Genomic DNA, 12,807 nt, shown 5'->3' on the forward strand with positions numbered 1-12,807 from the left:
AAAAATGAAACTGGAAGTCATGAGCATAGTTCCTTGTCTTGTGTCAAGCTCATTAAAAAATGAAACAAGGAGTTGTGAGGAAAGTTCCTTTTACTGTGTCAACCTCATTAAAAAATGAATCAGTCTGTACGAGGAAAGTTCCTTTTACTGTGTCGACCTCGTTAAAAAATGAATCAGTTGGTCAGAGGATAGTTCTTTTACTGAGTCAACCTCGTTAAAAAATGAATCAGTGAGTACGAGGATAGTTTGTTCCCGTCTCAACCTCGTTAAAAAATGAAACTGGATGTCACGAGGATAGTTTTGTTCCTGTGTCAACCTCGTTAAAAAATGAAACAGGGTGTGTGAGGATAGTTTGTTCCCGTCTCAACCTCATTAAAAAATGAAACTGGATGTAGCGAGGATAGTTTTTTCTTGTATCAACCTCGTTAAAAAATGAAACAAGGAGTCCGAGGAAAGTTCCTTTTACTGTGTCAACCTCGTTAAAAAATGAATCAGTGAGTACGAGGATAGTTTTTTCCTGTCTCAACCTCGTTAAAAAATGAAACTGGATGCACGAGGAAAGTTCCTTTTACTGTGTCAACCTCGTTAAAAAATGAATCAGTGAGCATGAGGATAGTTCTTTTACTGAGTCAACCTCATTAAAAAATGAATCAGATAGATTTTAGGATATGTAAGTAGATTGTAGAAAGTAAGGTTTTGAGGACAGTTCCTGTTACTGAGTCAACCTCATTAAAAAATGAATCAGGTTTGAGGACAGTTCCTGTTACTGAGTCAACCTCGTTAAAAAATGAATCAGGTATGAGGATAGTTCTTTTCTTGTGTCAACCTCCTTAAAAATGAAACAACTCCCTTTTCAAGTTAAATATTGAAAGTAAACCTTCATTTCATCCAGCCGGTTGAATGCAATGAAGTTTGGGGGGCATGTACCTCGCTTTGCATCATTATGCTGGGGGCATGCGAACTTTTTGAGCATAGTTCCTTGTCTTGTGTCAAGCTCGTTAACAAATGAAACAAGGGTAGGTTAAGTAGGTAGATTGTAGAGAGTAGTCATGAGCATAGTTCCTTGTCTTGTGTTAAGCTCATTAAAAAATGAATCAAGGATTTTAGAGCATAGTTCCTTGTCTTGTGTTAAGCTCGTTAAAAAATAAATCAAGGTTTTTAGAGTAGAGTTTTTGTTAGGTAGATTGTAGAGAGTAGTTATGAGCATAGTTCCTTATCTTGTGTCAAGCTCGTTTAAAAAATGAAACAAGGGTTTTGAGGATAGTTCTTTTCCTGTGTCAACCTCAATAAAAAATGAAACACCTCCCACAATTCTTTCCAAGATCTTGAAAGTAAAGCTTCATTCCATCCACCTCATTGAATGCAATGAAGCTTGGGGGGCATGTACCTTGATTTGCGTCATTATGCTGGGGGCATGTGGACTTATAACAAGCATAGTTTTTCGTTTCAAGCTTATGTAAACATGAAACCGAATCCGAGCATAGTTCTTTTCCTGTGTCAAGCTCGTTAAAAAATGAAACAAATCCTCCTCTACTTGAGTCGAGAGATTGACGAGATCTTATAAATGTTAAGTTTTTAGGTTAGTTATTTCAGTTTTTTGCATAATTTTCTTATAGTTTTAGGTCGAGTCTTTCAAACGATCTCGTACAAGAACCTTCATTCCATCCAGCTTGTACTTAGTTGAATGAAATGAAGCTGGGGGGGCATGCACTCTAGCAGTTACGCTTAGGGGGCATCAAGCAAAGTTTTATCTTTGTTTCAAGTTTGTGAAAAAATGAAACTACTCTAAAGCATAGTTTTTCTCTGTTTCAAGCTTTTGTAAAAATGAAACCTATCTCGAGTCAATTTCAGTTTTTTTCAAGACTCGTTAAACTCATGAAAATACCGAGATTATTTTGCTATCTTTCATTCTCGTAAAACAAATGAAAATGTCGAGTTCTTTCCGTCTTTTCTTGCTCGTAAATTAAATTGAAAGTCGGCCACATGAGTACATTTTTATCATTTTTTCGAACTCATTAAAACTTACGAAAAAGTGAAAACCATGAGTACATTTTTATCATTTTTTCGAACTCGTTAAAACTTACGAAAAAGTGAAACCTCAGAGTCATCTTTTAAGCCCTTTTCTGACTCCTAAAACATGAAAAGATTGCCGAGCATTTCTTTTACACTCGTTAAAACGGAATTAAAAGACGGTCCCCTTATAGCTCTTTTCTGACCGTAAAAACAGGAAAAGATTGTCGGGTTTTTGTCGTTTCAAACTCGATACGGAAATAAAACGACGTGTCCTTGATCGCTTTTTACTTTTCAGGTCAGAGACACTAATCATGAAAGTACTCCTTGGTCGTGAGATCAAGCGGTTCTCTCAGGTATTATTTTATACTTTTTCGGGCTTGGGAGACACAAATTTACGAAAAAGTTCACCTTGGAGTCTTCTTTAGTTTTTTCAGACTCTCTAAAAATGAAAAACGCCGAGTTTCTCCTATACTGGACTCGTTAAAATTTCACAGTAAAGGACCTGTTCAATTACAAACAGGAACGAACCACTCCTTCCTAGGGTTCGAATCAAAACTAGGTTGGACTCATCCGAAGGATGAGCTTATAATCAAGCATATGTTATCCTCCTCAAGCTTGTTAAAAATAAAGAGGTACTTGCCAGAAATGGTGGGGGAAAAGAGAGAAGAATGAGCCTATTTGTTATCTTTTGTCTCAGAAGAAACTTTATTACCACTCTTGGACACGACACTTTTCATTCACCTGGGTTGGGAAATCCTTTACCTCATAGTTAATCAAACCACTTTGAAAGTCTTCAGCCGGGTTCCGGGGATTAACTTTGAGTCATTCATCACCAAACCATCTGTCGTGTCGTTATGTGTTCAAGAGGTCTGCAAGCAAAACTTTCATCTGCAAAATACTTGTCATCCATTTGACCATCCCTGAGTTAGTCCTTACAGCAACATTTCTTCAACTTGAACAAATGATTTCGTGTTGTGGGCTTGCCTGCAACGGGTCACTTTCTATCGACATCAGCACATTATCTAGAGAGATGACTTAGAAATCGCCAGTACCCTGAAGTCTGCATGCATCAATGGCAGGTTTCTCGCCTTTGACGTCAGTTTACATCATTGACTTTCGATCAAAGGATTCCGTGAAATGTTCGACATCAACTCATTCATTCACATCTCATGGATTGTACTGGGTACTTTGAGAACCATTGACATTACTGGTGGTCTCTCTTACACTTGTTAACAGTTTACATCATCGACTGGTAATCGAGTGGTTTCTACCATGTTCGACATCAACTCATTTATTTGCATGGCTAGAATCGTACCAATTCAGGAAGCGGAAATGAAGACCCTGGATCTAGTTTCCACCATCCAGGCTGCGAGGAGTTTTGTATTCATTATCTAAGTAGACTAATTATAAACAGATGGCTGCGCCCATACTGTGTCTACAAAAGTTTATGATTATGATGTACTGCAAGATCATTCCTGTATCAGAGTAGTTAGTCTGTTAGTTAAAGTTTTGATATGAGTATGGGAATGCCTACCTCAGTGATGATATAATCTTATACATGTATTTTGTGTTGAAAATTGCAGGTTCTGACCAGGCTCTCCACGAGATAATCCTTGAAATGATAAAGCGCTTCACCCTTCCTATATAATACAAAACCCTAATCTATTACAGGCTTCACACTTTAGGGGGCAATCTGTTACACTAAAAAATGTCACCATGGCTATTTACAGTTAGTATGGCTCTATCAACAGTCATGCTATCCTCCTGGGCAAGTCTTATACCTCTGCTCTCCATGTCAAACTCCAAAAAGAGAGAAAGTCTTTATAAATGTATTTATCTCTGGGTACGCAGGTTCTCTCAACCTTACCTGCGGGTACGCACCCAATGTTCACAAAAGCTACGTCCTTGGACGCTCTGTATGTAAAGGGGCAGGTGCGTCCCCCTGTAAAGGTCAAAATGCGCAAGTTTCATCTTTAAAAAGTTACTTGTGGTCATTTCTAGAGCATTCTAGAAGATTGTTCGACGTGTATTGAGCGCCTCCAGATGGTTCATGTACCCCTATCAAAGAGGAACTTATCCCATCAATAATGGAGCTATCCCATCCAAAGAGGGGATTATCCCATTGATGGTGGACCTGAATAACTTCCTCTAGATCACTATAAATACAGGCATTGGGCCAGAAGGAGGGGAGGTTGGAAGCTAAACATTTCTAAGGGTAGATGCTGCAGGAATTAGGACTCCCATTTAGAAGCTTGTGAGGAGAGATTTCCATCTTTGCTTGTTCTATTTGGAAGTGGGTGAGCTTTGTCAAAGTAAAGGAGAACTCTTGATGGACCCTGGGAGGGACTTGCACAACACCAAGGCTCAGGTTGTATTTGTTCCTTTTGTTACCTATTAATGCAAATGAGTCCATTCTTCTCAATAACTTGTTATTTATGAGTTGTTTCATGTACTCCTTGGTCTATGTGTTAAATATGTTTTATTCTATGAGATTATCAAGTGCTATTTAATCGTTTGATTGTTAGTGGATGCAGGTTTTAAAGTGAAGGAGGAGCTCATCCGGATCAGTGGAGCTGGACTGCTACAACAGCGTTGGACTACAGGTAGGATCTAAACACTTGATTTCTTATATAGTAAATGCATGTTTAGAGAAGGATTGTTCTTGTTTGTCTTGTTTGTCACTAGAGAGTCTTAGGCTCCTAGGGAGGTTGGTTGTGTCCGCACAATCGACTCTTTCCGCCTGACACCTCTATGTTGTGCGTTAAGTTCCAAAGCGTTGTTAGATTCATTCAATTTATTTTAAGTTGATCTTTCTTAGGAGTTTGCCTTTTGGGATCACCACGAGATGTAGATGTAATTCCTAAATGCAATCTAAATATGATAAGCAAGCTTTTATCTCTTTTCAACAATGAAAATCCTAGCTACAAGGGGAAAAGAAAGACACAATCTTTTCTCAAAGAGCAAAGAGCACACTGTAAATGCACTTTTCCTAAATCAAACCATACAAACTATCAATATGCAAATGCACATATGCATGTATTTGTTTTCACTTTCTTAATATTGATGCCTAAAAAGAAATTTGATGTACAAATCTGAATTTGCTTTCAAGTGAAAAATACAAACAAGCTTCTTTTCGAAATCAAAAAGGTAGAGAAGATTACGACACTTTGTGATTTTGAAATAAACACTTGTTTCGACACTAGGAAGAGACAATTCAAACCAAAGGTAAAAGTAAAAGTATAATCAACTGTCAACAGTAAAGAAACTTTTTCCTAAGATCAAAATCGACACTTACGAAAGATCTAAATCTAAGGATGACAGTATGACTATTCTAATCTTTCAATGGAAAACTGTAAATGATGTAACAAACACACAAAGAACATCTACAGCATTTTTGTACAAAGGAGGCGGAATTAAGGCAAAGAAAAGGGGTTTTAGACAGGTATACACACTGATCACAGGCTGCAAAAATCAGAGATAAAACTGGACAAAATGAAGCAAAGAACCTCAGCTGCACAGGGCAAAGGCTGATCAGCGCACCTGTTGCACAGAGAAACTGAATTGCAGCGTAGGTAGCCCTCTCGGGACCTGCGTTGAAATGTAGAACCTCTTCACAGAGCCTGCGCTGGGGCAGAAACGAGACTTCTATCCGGGTTCTAGGTCACGGTTTGCAGTTTAATCTATGGATTTTGGCCGAGTAAAAGCAATCAGTAAGGTACAATCAGAGGGATGATTTAAAGGAGGACTAAGAGCTATCACAAAGGGCAATTAGATCATTTGTGGATCAGCTATTCAAATCATAAAAAAATCCAGTGAGTGGATTGAAGTAGCAGCTACTTTGCATTTGATAATGGCAAATGCAGTTCGATTGCTACTTCTGTGTTTATGAAACAAACAACAAGAGAAACACAAACAAACTAACTAGACATGATCTCCAGCGGAGTCGCCATTTTTTTGTTGGGAAAAGTATCTACTCAGAACGCCCCTATCCCACTCTAAGGTGTGACAGTGCCTTAGCAACAAGCAAGGAAAACTACTTTCGTATTCTTCTTTATGAAATGTAAACAAAGAGGAATAGGATGAACTAACCTCTGTCTTGCGCTAGTCCGTTGATCCAATCGCTCTCCTCTTTGACAGCTTCCAGCTACATGCTCCTTTACTTGCCTAGCTTCGCCAAGTTCCTACAAGATCACAGAAGAGGAAAACTACACAAAGACATAGATTTACATTCATAAATAGCTTAGGATCAGATTTAAGCTAAACATGCATATATAACAAAACATCATTGATACACAAGCATGTAGGAGAAACTAAAATAGTTTTATTGATATAACAAGGAGATCCAGGAGGAGATACAACCAAGTGAGTCCCGATCCAGCATCAACCTCCCAGCAAAGGAATCCTTTCTTCACCTCCAAAAAAGCATAAATCACCCAATGCACTAATCTCAATCTCAAAACCAACAACAATTCTCTGCAAAGTACAAAATTCTAGCCTCTAGATCTCTGGGACGAGGGATCCATATATAGATGTATGAAAAGAGGATGAGTCAGCTTATGATTTGACTTGTGGCTTCTCTCTGTCAGTTCTTGCTTCCACTTGGAGACTGAGAGCCTCTTACTCATCCTTGGTTGAACTCAGTGAGGCAAGTGTCATTGGGGAAGATTCTGGAAGCTTCCATTGTCTGTCCACCTCGTGAAATGACACTTCCATTTGTCATTTCCCGCTCAGCGCACCCTGGTAGTGCATTTAGGTGCGTTGCAATGCACCTAGCTAGTGTACTGGGGTGATATGCAACGCAGGTAGCTAGTGGAGCAGCTGAAATGATCCTGATTTGACTGATTCTGAGTAGTTTCTGGTGGAGAACTTCTGGGAGAAGCTGTAATTGGTTGACCTTGTTCCTTTAGGGGTAGGAACAACACTTTAAGGGGCTTAGGATCCCTTGGTTTATGGACATTTCATGCTTAGAGCTGTAAGGCGCAAAAATGTCTATGACAATAAGTCTATCCATATGAGACAAGGGTCCATGCATCTTCCAATCATTGTCAAGGAGAGCAAGTTCCAGACCCATTATTTTTTCTCTCTTTAAGCCTTACCACTTCTTTAAGTCACCAGGAAAATAATCATCTTTCCTTGAGTTATCACTTGCTCTAACATGATTCTCCAATCTTGGGCTCATATGCTCCCACAGTTATTCTTCTTCCTCTAAATTTCACTAGTTTCTAGATACCATTCTACTGCTTATTATATCAATTTCCTAAGGTGGTTGTACATGTGAAAGTAGTCCACATGAAGATATATGGCCCCTGTAATTTCCATAGGAATCAACTATAGCACCATGCATTAGTTAATTAGAGCATCAATGGTCCAATTGCTAAATTCTTAATTTTTTCCACATTTTCCTAGAGCATGGAACAAACCAAAAAGTAAGGAAAATATATGATTTTCATGAAAATAGATACTATGAAACTCTACATGAAAAATAATATTGTTTTCCTATGAAAATTAACCTATCCTAGATTATAGGAAAATTCATATGCAAAAAATACAAAATTATCAGTAGTCAATAATCATGCAAAAGGGACAGTGTTTTGGTAACTCTCAAGGTTTATAGTAAGGGTTATGGAAATCCTCAATTGAAAAATAAGCCTAGTGAGAAGGAAGGATGGCTCTGAAGCATGATGGCGATGGTGAGTATGGCTGACCGGACGCGGAGGCAGACTGTTGCAGCAAATGGCAGGCACGAGGGCTACCACGTAGTCTGGTCCCAGGGCTACGGTCATCCCCCTTACCCCCAATCTCCTGGCCTGCAGAAGGTTTACTGCGGTTTACTGAGTTGGTTTTCACCTTTACCAACTCTCCGTTTAGGGCTGCCTTCCCCTCGCTATCACCCTACCTTGTTGGTTAAAGGAAGCTAGTGCTAGCTTTCCCACGACAACTATGGACCTCGATAACGTAGACTATTCGGAGGATCCCTTGCTGGAGGGTTCAGTCTGGACAATGCCACATTCCAAAAGGGCAGACCACATTCCCTTCAGTTGTGAGTTGAACGAGGCCATTGCCGACCTGCCTCCGATCTCTGGACTGTTTGGTCGACCAGTCATCTTACCGGACTTTCCCCCTACCTGGCCACCCCTCTCCTCCCCGTCGGCTTCCCCATCCTCGTTAGGGTTTGTTTCGGGCTACTTGAACCCTAACTTTCCTAACCTCCTGAAGTCATGGGCTGACCCTCCTTACATCCCCATTACCAGCGGTCTTTCCTCCGGTATGCACAGCTCTTCATCTCCCCCTCATTCGGTACCATCAACTCTGGTTCATAATTCTGAAACCCTCCCTGGAAACCCTAACAGCCCTCCGAACATCTCAGGCGCCCCTCAATCATCCCCTCCCCCCTCAGGCCTGAGGGTAGCACAAACCCTGGAAGCAACTCAGATACAAGGGTGCCACTACCGGAGGAGGCGAGGCCCCGGAAGAAAGCAAAGTGCTTCAGATCGAAGATTGATGACATCATACTGAGGCTGGAGGAAGACATTCAGTTGGCAGAGTCCATGGATATCACAGATAGGGTCCTGGTCAGAAGGATTCGTGGCAGGAATTACTTAGCCAAAAGACTAAAGGCTTGGGTGACTGAGGTTTGGGGCCACCGACTTGCAGATATTCCCACCGTACAGACATTCATGTGGGGTTGGTTCACATTTAGGTTTGCTCGGTCGGACCATACAAACTAGGTACTATCCTCATACTGGCATTTCGATCAAGCCCCGGTCCACCTGAAGCAATGGTCGCCGCTATTTGATCTGGAATCTGAATAGCTGGGGATAGGACCAATCTGGGTTAGGTTTCCAGGGCTTCCCCCACACTTTTGGTCGGAAGAGATATTCAAGAGAATTGGGAACTCGCTTGGTTCATATATGGGCTTGGATAAATCCTACCTTATCACAGGAAAGATGTCTTATGCACGCATCCTGGTACATATGGACACACGAGGGGGCCTGCAAGAGTTTATCACCATTCAATGGAGGAACTTCACCAGGAAGCAAATCTTGGACTATGAAGGCGTGCCATATAGATGCCAGCGCTACCATAATGTTGGCCATGTATACAAGGATTTCCCCCTGAACCCTAAATGGGGACAAAGGACAAGGGAGACTGAACAGTTCTATGAGGCCCCTTCCGAGCCATCTCATCAAGAGCAGCCGATAGAGGAGCAACTAATACATGATGTAGCCAAGGGGAATGAAGAAGCTACCCCAGGTCCTAGCAAGAAGCGGGGGAAAGCTCCACTCAGGCCACCCTCTCTGTCGTTGATGAGAGATCAGGCAGTTTTAGGGGAGGATTTTACCATGGGTATGGCTCTTTCTATTTCCCATTCTGTTATATCTACTTGTGATAATTTATGTATTTCTACATTGCATTCTCATACTATTACTTCTCGCACTGGGGGCGGGTCGACGAGCTCCCTCCTCCCTCCCCTGAACCCCTTCCCCCCCTCTGTTTTCCCTTACAACAACCCTTCCCTAATTTACATTGCTCCATGGCAGCCTCTCCCTCTGTGGATGCTCCTCCCCTGCCTACTCTCTCACAATCCCTCCCTCTCCCCCCTCAGTTGTCCTCCCCCTGCAAAGACCACTGCTATTCGATCCACTCAAAGCTCTGCTCACTAGGTAAGGACATGGCCGGATTTGGGATCATACCCTTCCCCTATCTCCCAAAGCTTCCTCATGGTCGGCCCTCCCATCTTTCCAAGGCTAAACATCGGGTGGGTGAAGAGATTGTCTCAGGTAGACAGACTAAAATCCCTTGGGGTCTTAGAGTAGAGAATACCCCCTCCCCCCTTCCCCCATGAAAATCCTCTCCTTTAACTATAGGGGGCTGGCTAGCCTCAGGAAAAAACTAGCCCTGAGACGACTGTTATCTATTGAACCTGTGGACATCATCTTTCTTCAAGAAACTCTTGGACCCGCTAGCTCCATCTCTCCCCTCCTGGAATCCTATCTTCCTAACTAGTCCTTTCACTCTCTGGATGTGATGGGCAGATCAGGGGGGTTATCATTAGGCTTATGCGATCATTCGATTCAGCTGCTAAATGTCTGGGGAGGGATGGGGTATTTGGGAGTGGACATCTATTCGTCGACCCTGGAATCCTGTATAAGGCTCTTCAACATCTATGGTCCCTGCCGAGATTGGGAGGCTTACTGGAGGAAGCTGCTCACCTCCTCCACCTTACAAGGCAACAATATCATCCTCAAAGGTGATCTCAATTTCTCGATGGGTTATGCGGAGTCATGGGGACCAAATGCTCAAATGGACCCCCTGTCCATTTTCTTTGAGAGCTTACTGGACACCCACAATCTGATTGACATTCCCACTGTAAAGATCCAGCCCACATGGAGGAACAATAGAACTGGAGAGGCTAGTTTGGCCAGAATATTGGATCGTTTTCTCATCCACGAAGCTCTGGTCAATAGAGGCTTTCATGTTAGACAGTGGGTTGGCTTGGGAGGGGTCTCGGATCATAGGCCCATCTATTTGGAATTGCAAACTACCCATAACAAGCCAAAGGCTCCCTTTAAGTTTAATTCTACATGGTTAAAGGATGTCAGTTATTTGAAGGCAGTCACTGACTATTGGAAGACCCACCCAGTGGGCACGGAAGGTCCCATTGTAGAGGGGTTTGCCCGAAACATGACTACCCTGAAGGAGCTATCAAAAGAGTGGGCCAGGAGGAAAAAAGAACAGGATGAGCATCAACTCAAATTAGCAGAAGAAGAAATTGCCAAAATGGAGGAGGATTCGAAGGGGATTCTTACCTCACAAGAATAAAAGGATAAGTTGGCTGCCCTCCTCCATGAAAGGGCATGAATACTGAAAGACAGAGAGGAGTGCTGGAGACTTCGTAGCTGAGCCATATGGCTCAAAGAAGGAGATGAAAACACTAAGTTTTTTCATAGACATGCAAATGGGAGAAAGGTGATCAATACTATTTGGGAGCTTAAGAAGGAGGACGGCACCTCTGTAAACACCTTCTGGGGACTTGCTTCTCTAGCAAGTGCACACTTCAAAGGAATTTACAAGGAGCCCCCAATCGCCACCCTGGTAGAGGTTATGCGCATAGCACAGACCTTCCCCAGATTTGTGGATGAGGAAGTGGAGCAGGAGCTGACAAAGGAGGTGAGCCTGGGCGAATTGGAAGAAACCCTCAAATGGTTAAAAAAATACAAGAGTCCAGGACCAGACGGATGGACAATTGAGTTTTATACAACTTTTTTGGACATCCTGGGAACAGACCTTCTGCGACTGATAGAAGAATGTCGATTGAGGGGTAGAATGTGGGAGAGCTTCAACTCTACATTTATTGCCCTCATCCCCAAATCAAATAAGCCCTTGACCTTTGACGACTTTAGACCCATCTCTCTGTGCAATTGCATATATAAGATCATTGCTAAAATTATTGCAAACCACCTCAAGCCCATTCTCTCCGCCCATATCTCCCTGGAGCAGTTTGCTTTTCTCCAAAACAGACAAATCCATGAGGCTGTTGGCACCGCACAGGAACTCCTCCACTCTGTTCAGACCAGGAAACTCAAAGGCATGATACTGAATATTGACCTGTCCAAAGCCTTTGATAGGGTAAACTGGCTCTACCTTCGTATGCTTCTAACCCATCTTGGCTTCCCCTACTCCTTCATCAAATGGATCTTGTGTTGTATCACGAATGTATCCTTTAGTGTGCTTATTAATGGCTCAGCCTCCCCTTTTTTCCATGCGGAAAGAGGACTGAGGCAGGGATGCCCACTCTCCCCTTTACTCTTCCTACTTATCATGGAGGGTCTCAGTCGAACCATTGGGGAGGAGTGCAGACTAGGGTGAATAAGGGGAATCAAAATTACTGAAGACTGCACCCTCACCCACTTGCTGTTTGTGGATGATGTACTGATCCTCTTAAATGGGGGTATAGGGGATACCACTGCTCTCCACCGATCCCTTGGCATCTTCCTAAAAGCTACAGGCATGGTATTAAATGAAGCAAAATCAACAATTACTGCCACCAGATGTTCCCAGTATGAGATCCAGTTTGCTCTCAGAAGATTTTCTTTTACAGAAGTGCCAATTGAAGAAGGGTTGAGATATCTGGGATATAGGCTAAAACCCCTTGGATACAAGTTAGCTGACTAGACATGGCTCATATCAAAAGTGGAGAAGAGGCTAAAAATTTGGTATCACAAATATCTCTCTAGAGTGGGGAGGCTGGTACTCATCAAGACTGTCTTGGAAGCTACACTAGTATATTGAATGACACTGGCTTGGATACCCAGAGGCATTCTGACTCGCCTACAAAATTTATGTTGCCAGTTCTTGTGGAAAGGGAACCAACCGGGGAGAATTTTTGCATGGATGAGATGGGAATCATTGGTCCTGTTAGCGCTTGAGATTTCACCCTAGGCTGAGGAAGGTAAACCTTCAAGGCAACATCAAACCATTTCACCTCGTAGCTAGCCCTACGGGGTATGAGAAGGCTCTCTCCGGTCAAACTCGGTAGATCTTTCAATAGGATGAGCTGACCCAATTTGGAACACTGATATTAGGCTAGTAAACTGATAAGGGGGGTTGATTTAAAGTTTTTGGTGGCAATTGGAGGGAGTGCGATTCAGGGTGCGGGGATTGAGCTCAGTTTTTGCAGGTGGGTCTTTGGGGCAAGGTAGGAGTTTGTGCTGATGCCTTTAGCTGAGATGGATGATCAAGGAAGAAAAAAGAGAAGCTAAAGAGGGCAAACAATGACTTTGAATCCTCTCT

General features: G+C 42.4%; 1 pseudogene; it reads right to left on the minus strand.

Annotated features, from left to right (window-relative positions):
- Positions 1-11,385: 11,385 nt before the first annotated feature.
- The window catches only part of LOC149167566 (auxin response factor 6-like), a 42,276-nt pseudogene continuing 40,854 nt past the window's right edge, over positions 11,386-12,807 (minus strand).

Source organism: Pinus tabuliformis, chromosome 5_1, assembly GCF_031772625.1.
Source record: "Pinus tabuliformis cultivar Carrire ecotype Pingquan chromosome 5_1, CPIR1, whole genome shotgun sequence".
NCBI lineage: Eukaryota > Viridiplantae > Streptophyta > Pinopsida > Pinales > Pinaceae > Pinus > Pinus tabuliformis.